The sequence below is a fragment of the Euprymna scolopes genome, chromosome 35 (genome assembly GCF_053919585.1).
Source record: "Euprymna scolopes isolate OS-2025 chromosome 35, ASM5391958v1, whole genome shotgun sequence".
Classification (NCBI taxonomy): Eukaryota; Metazoa; Mollusca; class Cephalopoda; order Sepiida; family Sepiolidae; genus Euprymna; species Euprymna scolopes.
In genome coordinates this window covers 63189758-63207010 of record NC_136516.1, presented here as the reverse complement: position 1 = coordinate 63207010, position 17253 = coordinate 63189758, and the positions used below count along the sequence as shown (strand labels likewise).

Below are 17253 nucleotides of genomic sequence, written 5' to 3'. Positions count from 1 at the left end.
AATTTAAAATGGCGGCCGACTCTCTCTTTAACACGGTAAGTTCGGAAAAAAGGTGTAATAAATAATAAACTAGACAAAATACTGTTAGAAATTCGCTCAATATATGTTACCGTGACATAACTTGACATATATTCGGTGTTTTTTTCATAGCATTTTCTCTAGTTTATTATTTATAACACCTTTTCCCGAACTTACCGTGTTAAAGAGAGAGTCGGCCGCCATTTTGAATTTTCCAATACATCGGTAAACACTGTATGCTTTTTGAGCTGAACAAACATGTTAAATTGAATAAAAACACGAAAATTATATCCAGTTTGGTAGAAAAGTAATTTATCTTGCCTTTGATAACATTTATTTGTTATATATTTGTTTTTTGACAACTTTTTCGAATCTATGTGTACAGTAATACAAACCCGAAAATTGATTAATAAATTTATTTAGTGATTACTTTTTCTCTTAATGATTGATTTTAGAATTTTCAAGTAAAAATTTAAAAAAATTAAAAATTAGTTAACGTTAATGGCATCTCTCGCGCCAAAAAAATATTTCGTTTTTAATTTATTAGTCAATTTTTGCAAAATTTGACAGGACGACAATAAATGTTGATAATTGATAAATTATAATTTTAAATAACGCATGAGTGCATTTTGTATGAGAGAAAACAAAAACATAACAACAACAAAACTATAATAATTAAAAAACCAAAACAAAAAGCAACGAAAAATCGAATCGCTGCCTATTTTTAAATTTTTTGGTTTTGTTTTTAATTATTGTTTTTATGACTCCAAAAAATATCGTTAAAATAAGAACAAACAAAAATTTGTAATTAACTTTGTATGAACATAATAAACGCTTTAATATAAGTGAAACCACTAAGAACTTAGCCAGTTAGGCAGAAAACGGACACTTAGAAAATCGATTTTATTTAAAAAAAAAAAAAAAAAAAAAAAAACATTAAGCAAGTAAAAATATTTTTTAAAAATATTAGGGGGGGGCTATAGTCTATTTTAAAAAATAATATCTCCTTCAAGAATGATCATAAAATGTGTTTTCAATCGATATTTATTCAATAAGGGACCAGTTTTCCTATCTAGCGAAAGGGGACCAGTTTTCTGGAGACGAGTTTTCCGGAGACGAGTTTTCCCGGAACGAGTTTTCCGGGCACCTATGCTACCGTGCTATTTTTATAGTTTTTTTTTTTTTTTTTTTTTTTTTTCAGTTTAAATTCAAGTTTCACGATATCCCTTCTTTTTTTTTAAATTGTAAGGTGGAAGCATAGAATAGTTATAAAACACCCTCAGCTCCTCATTAAGAATGGCTTTCAAAATAATAACGTTATTATTTCAGCACAGCACAGTAGCAGTACAGACAGCACCAAAAATACATAAGTACCCAAAATTTCATTTTTATTGGACAACGTTCTTAATTTTAAAAATGTTTTAACATTTAATCATTTTAAAACTTCATCTTGCATTATATTTTTTTAATTTGTAAACAACATGGTTAATTTAAATTAAATTTTAATCACATGATCAAATTTTCGGCAAGACTGGAGTTTAGGTGGAAAAATAATCTCGAACCCTTTATCACATAAAAGGAACTAATTTCCCTAATCACCGGTACGTTACTATGTCAATAATATAGGTATTTCAGAAGTTGTTTTTGAAAACAACTTAAAGAAGCCCAACTTTTTACTTATTTATTTTAAAACGTTTCACGATCTCTTTTTTCACGATATCTTTCTTCTCTCATTTTTTACTTCTTTATTTTAAACAACATTTTTTGATTTTAAACAGAACGTTTATCTTAACGATATCTTAATCACCTTTTTTAGCACGGTAACAAAAATACATAAGTACCGAAGGTTTTATAATTAATAAATTTAAATCTGAAATAGAGAAATAATAAATTGCAAGAGATTACGCGTGTTTAATATTAATTTGTATCGTTTATAACTACTCACGTAATTTAATAATAATCACGCGATTCAATTTTTAATTAAAAAAATATTGTTTAAACTTAAACTTTAAAAAGTCTGATAATTTATTATTTCTATTTATGTATTGTTTATCATTAAGGTACTAGTGCATAGAGCGATCCGGACGTAAATAATAACGTTATATTTAAAAAGCCATTCTTAATATGGGGAGAGTGTTTTGTACATGTTTTATCGTCATTTCCATGGCAGGCTCGTCTGAACTCCAATCTCTGGCCCCTCCCCCTCGCCAATCTTTCACGAAAAACACCCGTCTAGCTGAATCCACTGTGAAAAATTTCCCCCACTCTATATCTGTACCTAAATCAAAACGCGGATTCCATGAACAAAGCTAAAGCTTCATTCTTAGAACTGCACGCGGGCACGCCTGTGGAACTCTGTTCCGTCTGCCTGCTTCCTACCGGACTACAACTTGGATGTCTTCAAGTCCAATTTAACAAATTCCTAATGAACCGCCCCCTTAAGTAAACACTTCAGCAAATCTCCTCACTAACGTAATGTACTTGCAATAACCCTTATCCCTGAGTGGCTTCCGGGCCTTGATAAGTGGTGATCACTGTGTAAAAAAAAAAAAAATATTCTATACTTCAACCTTACAATTGAATAAAAAAAAACATATCATAAAACTTTAATTAAACTTGGAAATACGATTTAAAAAATAGCGCGGCGGATCCGGATCACTCTCTGCATTAGCACCTTCATTAAAAAAGGTATTCATTGTGTAAAAAAAAACAAAAAAAAAAAAACACGGAACATATAAGACATTTAAATATGAATAGAACTTTTCATAATTGTAACCTACGAAAACCTTTTTTATTTTAATTAAAAGCAATATAAAAAGAAGTTTTTTTTTTTAAAGTTGTTTTCAAAAACAACTTCTGAAATACCAATATTGTTTATATATTATTGACATAGTAACGTACCGGTGATTAGGGAAATTAGTTCCTTTTATGTGATAAAGGGTTCGAGATTATTTTTCCACCTAAACTCCAGTCTTGCCAAATTTTCAATAATTATGTGCTTTACCTCAGTGTCAGAAATTTTGTGAAAATAGCGAATAATTCCACCCCATCTTTCCAAGCTTATAACTCCTCGAAAAATGCAATTCAAGCCCTAATTTTTTTTTCAATTAAAGGAGCAAGGACCAAGATTTCATTAAAAAAAAAAAAAAAAACAAAAAAAAACGTGTTTTTTTTTTTTTAAAGGTTTTAAACTTCGGACTTTACAGGTAAAATTCTACGAGAACAATATGTTCTTTTTGTTTTAAATTTGAATATATTATGTATTGACCTTTTCTCTTCAATTTGTGAGTAAATAATTATGTACTTAAGCGGGTCTAAATTAATTATTATTAGACATTTACAAAATGGGAGGCGTGAATTATTCGACCCCCTGTCTTTCCAAGCTTATAACTCCTCGAAAAATGTAATTCAAGCCCTAATTTTTTTTTCAATTAAAGGAGCAAGGACCAAGGTTCCATTAAAAAAAAAAAAGAAAAAAGAAAAAACAAATAACGTGGTTTAAAAAAAAGGTTTTAAACTTCAAACTTTACAGGTAAAATTCTAAAAGAACACGATGTCTTTTTTTTTTTTTAATTTGAATATATTATGTATTGACCTTTTCTCTTCAATTTTTGAGTAAATTAATTATTTACTTTCCAGGTACTAAATTAAGTATTTACTTTTTAATAGACACTTAAAAATTGAGATGGGGGGGGGTCGTGAATTTAAAAAAAAAAAACGTTTGTCTAAAATATTATATTCGATTTATTGGAAAGAACATAAAATTTCACACTGACCCTGAAAATATCGTAAAAATAGAATCAATAGAAAAATTGATAGATTTTTAAAGTTTAAAGATTGAAAAATATTGAGTTCGGAAAATTCATTACTGTTTAAAAAAAAAAAAAAATATTTCTATTACTTTTAAAACAACTGTAATAGTTTATTTTGGAAGTATAATCCATAAAGAAAATAAATAACCCACTTTTAACAGAGAAATTCCGAGATTTTTATATTGTATTCGCAGTTTCGTGTTAGGGGTGTCAAAAATTCCTACAAAAATTCTGATACTGCCACAAAGTTTGTAAAACATGTAAACAAACTTTTGCTCGATACCGGTGTCGACCTTAAAGAGTCCCTTTGTACAACTAAGCGGTAAATCTGCCTTCCGTGCTTTAAGGTAAATTTTCACATTAGGTCCACCTCCACAATTTTTAACATGGGTAGGTTACGGATGTTTATTCCGAAAGCCGTTCTTAACATGGGGAGAATGGTGGTATTTATTCCAAAAGCTGTTTTTAACATGGGAAGGGTAGGGGTGTTTATTCCGAAAGCCGTTCTTAATATGGGGAGGTTGAGGGTGTTTATTCATGACCGACAGTGAATTATAGTGCATAGTACAGGTCTTTATATCTCGAAAACTACTTGCCTCTGCAAATTTTGAGCATTGTGTTCCATGGCGACCAGCAGAAAAATTTAATGGGTAAAACTGCAACAGAACACCGACCAATAAAATTTGTTTTTTCATAGGTTTTCGGGATCGCTGACAACGAATCTGATATTCAAACCCGTCGCAAATTTACCGTTTGCATGGTATTAACTCCTGAACCTTCGCACTATTTTGTGCTAACTCATCGCCATCGTTTATGCTATTCTTATATGATGCGTTCGCGCATGGACCTGCGTAGTAAGGTGACTTATCACATCGCGGAAGAATTTTTTAGCAGACATTTAAAATAACAGGAAAGTTTTCACAAACAAAATGTGGTTCATTTTTCTGTGTTACGTAGTTTTTTTTAATGCTTTTTTAATTGATCTAAAAAATTAAGTTTTCACGAGCGGTCTGTCTACAAAAAGCATTTTTATTTTTCGTTTTTTTAATTTTTTTTTTTAGGGGAGGGGGTTCAATTATAAAACTCGTACAATATTTAACAGGTGTTTCTGCAGTTTAATTTACCGTTTTTCCTTAGAAGAACTCCATCGCTCTACCCCCCCCCCCCCAATGTAAACAGAATTTTTGTGAAAAATTAAAGTTCTTTTTGTTTTTCGCTTTTTGGAGTGGGTTGCTGTACTAAGAATATAAGAAACATGCATTTTCTCTTTTTTTTTTAGATTTTTTCCATTGCACCAAATTGAGCCACAGTGCTCAGGTAGGGTACAGCTAGTATATATATAAAAGTGAACGTGTCTGTGTGTGTATCTGTGTACATTTTCCAACGCAATAACTCTGTCAATTTCAGTCTACAGACTCGAAATTTGATATAAAGGTGATCGGTTTTTGGCCAGAGATTTGGCTGTTAAGGTGTAAAAGTTCAACGATTTGACCTTTGAGAACTCTACAAAACTCCTCCGACAATTTTGGTCTAAACACTTGAAATTTTAGAAATAGGTTCCATTGACCGCTATTTTTATTTATTTTTTTTTTTTTGCTCAACATACACCTCCAAACACCCAGGCAACGCCGGGCTGAAATGCTAGTATATATATCTATATCTATATCTATCTATATATATATATATAGATATATATATAATGTAAGTATATATACTAGCATAGGTGTCCGGCGTCAATTTTTTTAACCCCTATTATGACCTCTTAACATTTATTGTTTTGGGCTCAAATCAAAAGTTAGATCCATGTCCAAGGAACCTATATTTAAAATTTCAAGTGTTTAGACCCACTATTCTCGGAGGAGTTTGTAGAGTTCTCAAAGGTCAAATTGTGGAACTTTGATCCATTAACAGCCAAATTTCTGGCGGAAAACCGATCACATAGATTTTCCCAAATCTCAGTATCCTATATATCAAATTTCGAGTCTGTAGACTAAAAATTGCCTCTGACCCACTTCCAGGTGTTTGATCTAGCTGAAATTTTGCATGTGCAATGATTTATATCTCTACGAGTTTTGTGGCAAATTATAGCTCTGAACTAATTGTGGTTTCTGTTTTACAAGTGTTTGAACTGAGTAAGGTGTGTTATGATGTTATGATTTAGATCTCGTTTTGACTTGGGGACGCCGTCATACTGTCTGCCACGTGTCACCGTGACGACCACCACTCAAGTTTCATGATTCCTGACCGCTTTGGGGAGAAACTGACTACGTAGGGATTCACGCTACGATCGCTACCATGGCACCAAAGTCGAGGCACATGATCATGGTTACCTCCACAAAATTACGGGCAAAACGCTTAGATGCCTTACACACTGTAGCGAAAACAACAACCCAAAAGAAACACAGTTTTCTCGACATGGAGGCAATTTCTTCATCACTAACCGTTTGTCTACAACTACGTCCGCGTGCTTGCTATATTTAGGGAAGCCAAGGAAAAGACAGCAGAAGGACCACCAGCCTCGCCATCACCACAACGCTACGGCTGTCGCGACCAATGCTACTACTACTACAACGAAGGCTTCGGCGCGCCTTCTAACAACAACAACTATCGCTATTGACACACGATTATAACCAGCACTGCTGCTACTACCATTACCAACGAAGGCTTCGTCGCGCCTTCTAACAACAACTATCGCTATTGACACACGATTATAACCAGCACTGCTGCTACTACCATTACCAACGAAGGCTTCGTCGCGCCTTCTAACAACAACTATCGCTATTGACACACGATTATAACCAGCACTGCTGCTACTACCATTACCAACGAAGGCTTCGTCGCGCCTTCTAACAACAACAACTATCGCTATTGACACACGATTATAACCAGCACTGCTGCTACTACCATTACCAACGAAGGCTACATCGCGCCTTCTATCAACAACAACTATCGCTATTGACACACGATTATAACCAGCACTGCTGCTACTACCATTACCAACGAAGGCTTCGTCGCGCCTTCTAACAACAACAACTATCGCTATTGACACACGATTATAACCAGCACTGCTGCTACTACCATTACCAACGAAGGCTTCGTCGCGCCTTCTAACAACAACAACTATCGCTATTGACACACGATTATAACCAGACCAGCACTGCTGCTACTACTATTACAAACGAAGGTTTCGTCGTGCCTTATAACCACAATAACAACAACTAACAACAATTTGCCATCTTCACCCCAAGGACAGCTCGTTATTATTCTGTGTTATTTATTAGAAAATAAATTGTTGAGTTCGTTCAAATCTTAATCCTGTGTCGTCTATTCTTTTTGCTTGTCACCATACGCTTCGTAACATAACAACTGGTGTCAGAAGCGTGCGACAGGTAGAATGGACTACTCAGGGTGCACCCGTAACGAACTTCTCAGTTTTATCAGAGACCAGAAATCGGCACTCCTCCAGCTAAAATCGAGTACATCACGACCAGACGAGGCCCTTATCCTCAAAATAAAAGCGGACCTAGAGATTATGCTCTCCACCCTCAAATCGACCACCTTAAACGACACGCCCAAAGCCGATAATAACGACTACAATCTGATGATCAGATTACAGGCCATACACGATTCGGTAAAGGACATAAAAAAGTTCAACCCCGGGAACGATGTTTACCGCTTCATCACGGATGTAAACAAAACATACATGATACATGTCAAGCCGGAAATCAGTACACACCCTAGTATCGAAAAAGAGTTTGTCAGAATCTGCAAACAGCTTCTGAACGAAGGGATATTCCAGCAAATGACGGACTCCCAACACGACACATCTACCTTCGAGCAACTCAAAGCATACCTCATAACGACCCACGGCAGCCAAATGACAAACTTCCAGCACCTCAGCCGGGCTTGGGATTTGCAGCGTCGAGATGGGGAGAGATTGACAGATTTCGCCGGCCGACTGGAAAACACGATTAGATTAGAGAGGCTGCAGTACACATAAAGGCAAAATTTAAGTCGGACCACTCACGGGAAATACCTGCAGATACTGTCTTCTCTCTCATGGGTGCAATGCTAATGAGTGAGAAGGTGAAAGCCTGGACACCGAGCTTATACCCACACATCGTCAAAACAATGGATAAGCATTATACGGCGGGTGGGATAGCTAGTGATGTACAGCGGTACATCGACTGTGGTGTCAAAACGGACGATGAAATCAATGATAGTCCCATCGCGTACTACGCAAACAGGCCACAACGATCTGATCAAAGGACCAGGCGAACTGAACACAATGTGAACAGGCAAACTCTCCGCCCACAGGCAAGGAAAGATACCACAATACTGCGCAACACCAAACCCACTGGCACTCGCGGCCATTTTCAGATGCGCAGGGATGATGAACACAATCAGGATGCTGAGATCTGCCAAAACTACATGAAAGGCTATGCATGCTTCCATGGACGCAACTGTCGGTACCGGCACCCACCTCGTGCCCAGGCATATATCGCAACAGACGACAAGGATATGCCACCGGAAGATACTCTCCCCACTACCATGGCCGAGGATTTTCAATACGGACCAGGCGAGATGTGATGGCTCACCCCGTGGTCCAACAGACTCACCATCACATATTTAACTTTCATCAACACTCGGCGCAGAAGTCACCTTTCGTCAACACACATTTCATGATCGAGGGAGCTACGTTCTCGGACATATCTATGTTGGACTCAGGCTGCTCCACTTGCATTATGCCAGTGTCTCGAATACCTGAAGAGGTCAGACGTCGAATAACGCCATCCAACGTACATGTGAGAGGCATAAACGGCAGCATCCATATCCTTGGCGAACTTAATTGTGGCATCGCCATCGGCAACCACGATTCACCCAGGTTCGACGGGATCAACATGCTGATAACATCCGCTATATCTCCAATCCTGATCGGCCAAAGCATCCTTGGTCACAGCACACTAGACTCCTACACAATCGACCACCAAAAATCAACGATCGAATTCAGACGCACGCTCGCGTCCACTCCGATAACTCACACGGCAGCAATACTACCAGCTCTTACACAGAAGATACCAGCTGATGATACCACATTTGGAGCCCACACCATCGATCATTCCACTAGACTCACACAGCCCAGCCCCAAGACACTAAATGAAAAACTACACTGGCTACAGAGTAATGTGGGTGTGGCATTGCCCAACCATCCAAACCGCGACGAACTGGAGGCCACAGCAGACTTAATCATCCGCTTCGCCGACATCATGGGTACCGAAAAGGGAGAAAAGGGTACCTTCATCAGACCAGTTCGAATACCAACCAATGGCCAATCCCGCTGTCAGAAGCAACACCCAATCGCCCAGGCTCTCGAGGCTGACGTCGATGCTGAAATCATGCACATGGCCGCCAGAGAGATCATCGAACCATGCAAGGACCCCAAGGGTTTTAATAGCCCTGTATTTGCCGTTCACAAGAAGAACGGGGCAATCCGGGTAGTTGCCAACTTCAAAGCAACACTCAACAAGGTCCTAGTCGATCTCGACCCCTACCCCATACCTACGATTGACCACCTGTTCCACAGAATCGGCGAAGGAAATAAATATTTTGCATCCCTTGATCTTCGCAGTGGCTATTGGCAGATCGCTATCGACGAGCGTGATCGACACAAAACTGCATTCACATGGAAGGGCAAATGCTACCAATACACACGACTCGCCTTTGGTCTCACATCTGCCGGACAAATCTTCTCCCGCTGCATAGCTGAAGCCTTGGCCACTGTTACATCTCGCACCAACATATCCTCGTACATTGACGACAACCTAGTCCACGCCAAAACATTTGAAGGATACATACTGGCACTGGAGCAACTATTCACCGCCCTACGTAAATTTGGACTAAAATTGAATCCGGATAAATGTACCTTCCTCGCGAACGAAGCAAAATTCCTCGGTCGCATCGTAAATAGCAAGGGTTTCAAGGCCGACCCTGAATACGTCCGCGCCATCATGGAAATGAAGCCTCCAACAACAAAAAAGGAACTGCAAGGCCTCATAGGTCGTTTAGTGTGGATACGGCAATTCCTGGAGACACGGGTACAGGAACAAATCAGGTCGGACACATTTTCCAGCATCATGACCCCCATCCATGAACTGAATAGGGCTGGCAAACCATTTGCATGGACTGAGCAGGCGGACAAGGCCTTTAATAAGATAAAGAAACGACTGTCCTCGCCTCCTGTCATTTCATTCCCTGATTTTGATCAACTCTTCACGCTCACCACTGATGCGAGTGACACCGCATGTGGGGCCATCCTAATGCAAGAAGATGACAGGGGAAAGAAGAAGATCATAGCAGTCGCTTCACACATATTTAACACCACGGAACAAAACTGGTCCACAACTGAACGCGAGGCATACGCAATAAAGTGGGCCATAGCAAAATTCGACTACTTCCTACACAGCCGCCCCTTCGTCATCTTCACCGACCACAGATCGCTAACCTATCTGGATCAGCGGGTATTCAACAATGCCAAAATCCGCAGATGGCAGGAAGAGATCGCATGCTATAAATTCGTCCTGGAATTTGTGGAGGGCGAATCCAATGTCTGGGCCGACATGCTCAGCAGAAGTCATGGCCAAAGAAAAAATAACACACCAGCTGACGCCAACCCTGCAGGCAAAACATTCAGAATCCAGGGTTCGGACCTACGTATTTACATCCCATCCTGGTGTATGGACGAAATTGATGGATCAATGCTCATCCCCGAAGCACACACACCTCAGAACACCCGCCACCACAAGAATATTGTGGATGCGTTCTTTGCCTATCACTCTTCATCGACCATCCCCACAAAATACAATTGTGACCATATCAATATCGCTGCTGAGCAATGCACAGACAACACACTGTCGAGAATCATCAAAACCCTCCAGACGAATAACTCCAGCAAAAACTGTAACATCGACCCCGATGACCATCGGGCCCCCATACTCAACAAATACATCCACCAGTTCTACCTGGAGCCCGGCACATCTGTCTTGATGATTAGGGACAACAATCATTCCCCAAAACTGGTCGTACCATACAAACTCCGTCCCAAGTACCTGCATCAGGCCCATGACTGCATCAATCATTCAGGTATCGCCCGCATGCGCGAACATCTATCCGGCTACTGGTGGGAATGCAAGGACCATGACATCAGGACGTATGTCAACTCCTGCGAAACATGTGCCAAGCGGAAGGGTAACTATGGCAAACGTAAGGTCTGGCCCACCGGGCACTGCAAACGTGGAGAAAGACCGTTCGAAATCATCTACATTGATTTCGTCACGATGCCAATTTCAAAGGGGAAACGCTACATCCTAACCATGCTGGACAGTTTCAGTAGACACCTTACGGCTGTGCCGTGTTCCAGAGATCGTGCGATCGATGCTGCCCGTGGAATTTACAGTTTCTTCCTTCGACACCGGGAAATACCACGCATTGTTTCATCCGATCGCGGAACCCACTTCACGGGGGAGGTATACAGGATCTTTTGCCAACTCACATCAATCACGCAGGAATTACATTGTGCCTGGCGACCACAAAGCTCAGGTAACATTGAACGACAGCATCGCACGATGAAAAACGCCATATACATGCTGTGCGAAGATAGAGACTGTGAGTGGACCGACGTCCTCGAATCCGTCATCTCATCAATGAATGCTACCATCAACAGTGCCACTGGAGCGTCACCACACTATATAATCACTGGTCGGCAGCCCAACATTGGTTTGCCAAGATTACCCGACAACAGTATCACAAACCCCAGCCCCACGGCTTACGGCATGCAGGTCAATGCCCTGTTAAGACAAGTTCATCGACACGTCGCGCTGGCCAACAATGAAGCTGACCACGCCCAAGACCCAAATTTAGACAAGGACATGAATAAGGAACCAATACAAGTCGGTGACAAGGTACTAATCCACCGGCCTCAATCAGCTATTGCTCACGCATCTCACCTACCCTGGATCGGTACCTTCGAAGTGGCCAAGACCAACAGCATGGTGATCCAGATAAAAAATGATGATGGCCAGAGTGAATGGGTTCACCGGGCACATGTCCGCCGATTAATACCACGTCCAAAACATTTGTCCCCCAATCTACCTCCTCTACCCTACCCAACTCGTCAATCTACCGAAGAGACAACGCTTCCACCCAAGGCAGGGGCACACAGAGCGTTGCAGGACCCCATATACGTAGAAACCCCTCGACTACCGTCCGGATACAGATCGGACCTGATTCGGAATCGGTCAACACGAGGCCAGCTTCCTAAACGGTTTAAGGATTTCATCATGGGTTGATTCCATTCACACATGCAACTATGACCGCACTGGACAATTCAAGCCAAAATGAGATCTGGGGGAGCTGTTATGATGTTATGATTTAGATCTCGTTTTGACTTGGGGACGCCGTCATACTGTCTGCCACGTGTCACCGTGACGACCACCACTCAAGTTTCATGATTCCTGACCGCTTTGGGGAGAAACTGACTACGTAGGGATTCACGCTACGATCGCTACCATGGCACCAAAGTCGAGGCACATGATCATGGTTACCTCCACAAAATTACGGGCAAAACGCTTAGATGCCTTACACACCGTAGCGAAAACAACAACCCAAAAGAAACACAGTTTTCTCGACATGGAGGCAATTTCTTCATCACTAACCGTTTGTCTACAACTACGTCCGCGTGCTTGCTATATTTAGCGAAGCCAAGGAAAAGACAGCAGAAGGACCACCAGCCTCGCCATCACCACAACGCTACGGCTGTCGCGACCAATGCTACTACTACTACAACGAAGGCTTCGGCGCGCCTTCTAACAACAACAACTATCGCTATTGACACACGATTATAACCAGCACTGCTGCTACTACCATTACCAACGAAGGCTTCGTCGCGCCTTCTAACAACAACAACTATCGCTATTGACACACGATTATAACCAGCACTGCTGCTACTACCATTACCAACGAAGGCTTCGTCGCGCCTTCTAACAACAACTATCGCTATTGACACACGATTATAACCAGCACTGCTGCTACTACCATTACCAACGAAGGCTTCGTCGCGCCTTCTAACAACAACAACTATCGCTATTGACACACGATTATAACCAGCACTGCTGCTACTACCATTACCAACGAAGGCTACGTCGCGCCTTCTATCAACAACAACTATCGCTATTGACACACGATTATAACCAGCACTGCTGCTACTACCATTACCAACGAAGGCTTCGTCGCGCCTTCTAACAACAACAACTATCGCTATTGACACACGATTATAACCAGCACTGCTGCTACTACCATTACCAACGAAGGCTTCGTCGCGCCTTCTAACAACAACAACTATCGCTATTGACACACGATTATAACCAGACCAGCACTGCTGCTACTACTATTACAAACGAAGGTTTCGTCGTGCCTTATAACCACAATAACAACAACTAACAACAATTTGCCATCTTCACCCCAAGGACAGCTCGTTATTATTCTGTGTTATTTATTAGAAAATAAATTGTTGAGTTCGTTCAAATCTTAATCCTGTGTCGTCTATTCTTTTTGCTTGTCACCATACGCTTCGTAACATAACAGGTGTGAAATTGACAGAGTTATTGCATAGGGAAATGTACACAGACAGACACACACACAGACACGTTCACTTTTATAGGTATATAGATATATATATAGATAGATAGATTGGATGCAATATATAGTAATGATTTAAAAAGTATTAAAAAAAAGACTCATGCACCACCACCGAAAATCGAAACCAAAACGTTCAATTCAGGATTTATTGTCCCTCTGCCGTCAATGTCTGGGCTACAAGAACATGTTTACTGCAAGGCTAAAAATAAAAACATGAACTAATAACTACTACGCCATGCATTTGTAATGCCACCGTTCGACCTTGACCTGGCAAATTTCATTTTTTTAAATTTTCACACTTTTGCACCGATTCTTTTGGGCTAAAACTCAAATATAAAGTTTTGCATGGATTCAAATACCTTATATATGAAGTTTCATGTCTGTAGACCAAAAACTCTAGGAGGATTTTGGTAGGCAAAATTTATTAAACAAAAATATATACATATACATAAATATATATGGAAATAATTTTGTGTTTACTATAAAGTTTTTATGCAAATATTATTCAAGTATAAATCATGGAGAATATCTGCATGAATATAATTACAAGTAATAATTAACTAAAGATGATTATCCCATTTGAAAACCGAAGCAACTAATAGGGAATTAATTAAAGTGAATGTTTAAAAGAATATGCAAATTAGCTAGATCTTTTGCTAGTGAATGCAATTCCATAACCCATATATATGAAAATTATATTTTCTTTTCAAATAAACAGAAAAGAGGGTTTTTAATATGAATATCAATACACACAAAAGAAAAACGAATTCATAGGAGTATATATATATATATATATATATATATATATATATATATATGATGTAAGTATATATATTTTACAGTCACTCATACACACACACATGCTCACGTGCAAATAAACAAACCTTTATTCATTTCATTTTGCACAAAAATAAGTTCTTCCGGCAACAGCACGATTTCAAATTTCAAACTTTTCTCAAAACAACAAAAGTAAAATGAACATATTTCTGGCGGACGTAGTTGAAGACAGTATCACGTGACACAAGCGACCAATGAGAAAATTTAGAAGATTGTCTTTTTAACGCTTTTCCAAAAAACAAAATATCAGCAGTAGCAATCTTGTTTTTGGAGCCGGTCCAAAATGTATAAAAACGCATCAAACATTCTTCTAGGATTCAATTCATTCAGTTCATTCAGTCACTTCAGTCTTCTTCCTTTTTTCTCGCTTCGACGACACATGAGAACATGTCTCTCATCTTCACAACATCGTCACTGCCAAAGCCATCAAAACCATAACTACACATGCCACGCAGACACTCAAAAATCACTGATGCACACAAACATCCATTCCACACATTTTCTAATTAATAACAACAAATTACTTTCCTCACGGGACTTTTAAGTAAGCCGAACTTCACCAGATAAAACACAAACTTTCAAATAATCTCATTATTTTCACACAGGACTTTAACCTTCTAAACTCGTTGATTCCACGAAAGACTTTCATCTAACATTTTAATCGTAATAAGAACTTTCCCCGATCGGACCTTTGTTTGTTCACCTTATTGTTTTTGTTAAAAAATAAATGCGGTGCATTTTAAATCAGAAGGTGTCGTTTTGTTTCATTCCTTTTTTTTGGGGGGGGGGGTCAAAGAGATTTTGTTCTTTGTTGTTGTTCTGTCTTCAGACCGGGCTCTTTTTTAACAAGGGACACACGCTTTAAGAGCACCGGTGCCTCGAGCCTCATTCTCATTCATCTCTGTGCGAGTTTTTTCTTATATAGTTTTCTTTCTTATTTCTTCCCTTCCTGATCTTTTTTTATCAAAAAAAAACTCAACCGTTTAGGCATGCAAAAAAAAAAAAGGGATATAAGGTAAAGGAAAAGACTCCATGTCGCCATCTTTCGAGAACTACGAGTTCCCACGCGATCTCGTCTTAATCTCGTTTTGCGATTCTGTCCTTCCTCATTTTTAACCGCGGAATTTGAAACAATATGCACGGACTTTACTCGACTCCATGAACTGGGCTTCCCCCGTTCTAAACCATGAGGTACGTTCAGAACATCCCATTATTTCCTTTACCTGCCTATTCCTTCTATGAAGAACTTGAACCCCTATTTCTGTTTAATTAATCTAGTGTATGACTTCTATATTCAATTTGGAGAAATTCTAATTTATTCTCTCCTTCTTCGCTTGCACAGAACTTATATCTTTTCTCAGACTTCTATTTCTATTTTTAATTCGTGGGTGCTTGTGTAGATTATGCGCCATACTAGAACAACAACCTTTGTAGAAAAAGAGACATAACTGTTCCATACTTTCACCCAACGATTTAATAAAAAAAAGAAAAGACATTTTCTAACCACTCCATACTTTCGCCTAACAATTTAATAAAAAAGGAAAAAGACACCTTCCAACGGCCTCATACTTTCACCTAACAATTTAATGGAGAAAAGACACTTTTCTAACTGTTACGGACTTTCACCTAACAGTTGATTGAAAAAGATAAGATATCCCAGAATCTGTTAATTTGGAAGCCTGTCCAAAACATTATTTTCATGTATTATTTCCTTTTGTTTAATTATGTTTTCTCCTTTTAACTATTTGTTTTGTTTTTGTTTCAGATTTTTTTTACCTAATTAATAAAGCGTTTTCAACGTACTAGTTGTTTTCGTTATGTTAATTTGAGTTTATCTGTCTGCCCAACGCATGCTTTCTGAAGTTTGACTGCTGGACGGTATTGTAGGTACCTGAAAGCAAGATTCTGAGAAATAGCTGCCGCGAGTTCCAGAACAGTTGTGTTCTTTTGGGTTTCTTAGTTGGTCTGTTGGAATTTTTTAGTCACAGACAAACACCTCCGTTCGACTCGACAAAATGAACTGCAAATAACCCTGCAGAAAAGAGGATATCCACCAACACTAATACGGAAAGGTATTGAACTGGCAGAAAAAATTCCAATAGACCAACTAAGAAACCCAAAAGAACACAACAAAGAACAAATTTTAGCATACATTTCTACACATAAGACAAACAACCCAGAACTATCTACACAGATAGCAAAAAACCTTATCCTTCTCAGTTAGAAGGACAAACTAAATAATATACTTAAAACAACAAAAATAATAAAAAGTAAACGCCAACCCAAAAACTTAAAATACATCCTAACTTCCTCAAAACTCGTTCAACACACTATAAAAGGGGTTACAAAATGCAACAAACCGCTATGTGGAGTTTGTGAGATAATAATAGAAGGAAACACATACACATTCAAAAACCCAACACAAAAATTCACAATAAAAAAGGATCTAAATTGTACCTCCAGAAATGTATGCACTAAGATGCACAACATGCAACAAATGCTACATAGACGCCACCAAAAACTTCAGCAATAGAGTGGGCTTACATAAGAGCAACATTAAAATTGCAGATAACAGACACCTCTATGTTTCAAAACACATACACACATGCAGTGGAAACAGATTCAAAATAATGCCAATCTTCTAAACAGACAATTACTTTTATTTACTTACACAGGAAAAAAAATTTCATAACAAGATCCACTCCCGAACTAAACAGAGCCTAATATCAACACAAAAACACATAGACTGCAAGGCATACTCGCATGCACGTACATATGCATACACACCAATACACATAAATCTGTACCGACACATTAAAACACATACACACACGCATACAGCCACACACAGACACAATACCCCTATCTCTAATATAACACATTGAACAATACC

At 38.9% G+C, this 17253-nt stretch overlaps 1 protein-coding gene across 6 annotated transcripts in view; it reads right to left on the bottom strand.

Annotated features, from left to right (window-relative positions):
* LOC145259886 (signal transducer and activator of transcription 5B-like) overlaps nucleotides 1-17253 on the bottom strand; it is a 347875-nt gene that overhangs the window by 247071 nt on the left and 83551 nt on the right. For 2 of the 6 annotated variants that reach the window (XM_080117771.1, XM_080117773.1), the window contains exon 1: nucleotides 3983-4121. The exons of 2 other annotated variants lie outside the window; for them this stretch is intronic. The gene's annotated coding sequence lies outside the window, so the exon portion shown is untranslated. Of the gene's footprint in view, nucleotides 1-3982; nucleotides 4122-4426; nucleotides 4669-17253 lie in introns of those variants that run through there. 2 more of the 6 variants (XM_080117774.1, XM_080117777.1) reach the window with 2 other exon arrangements.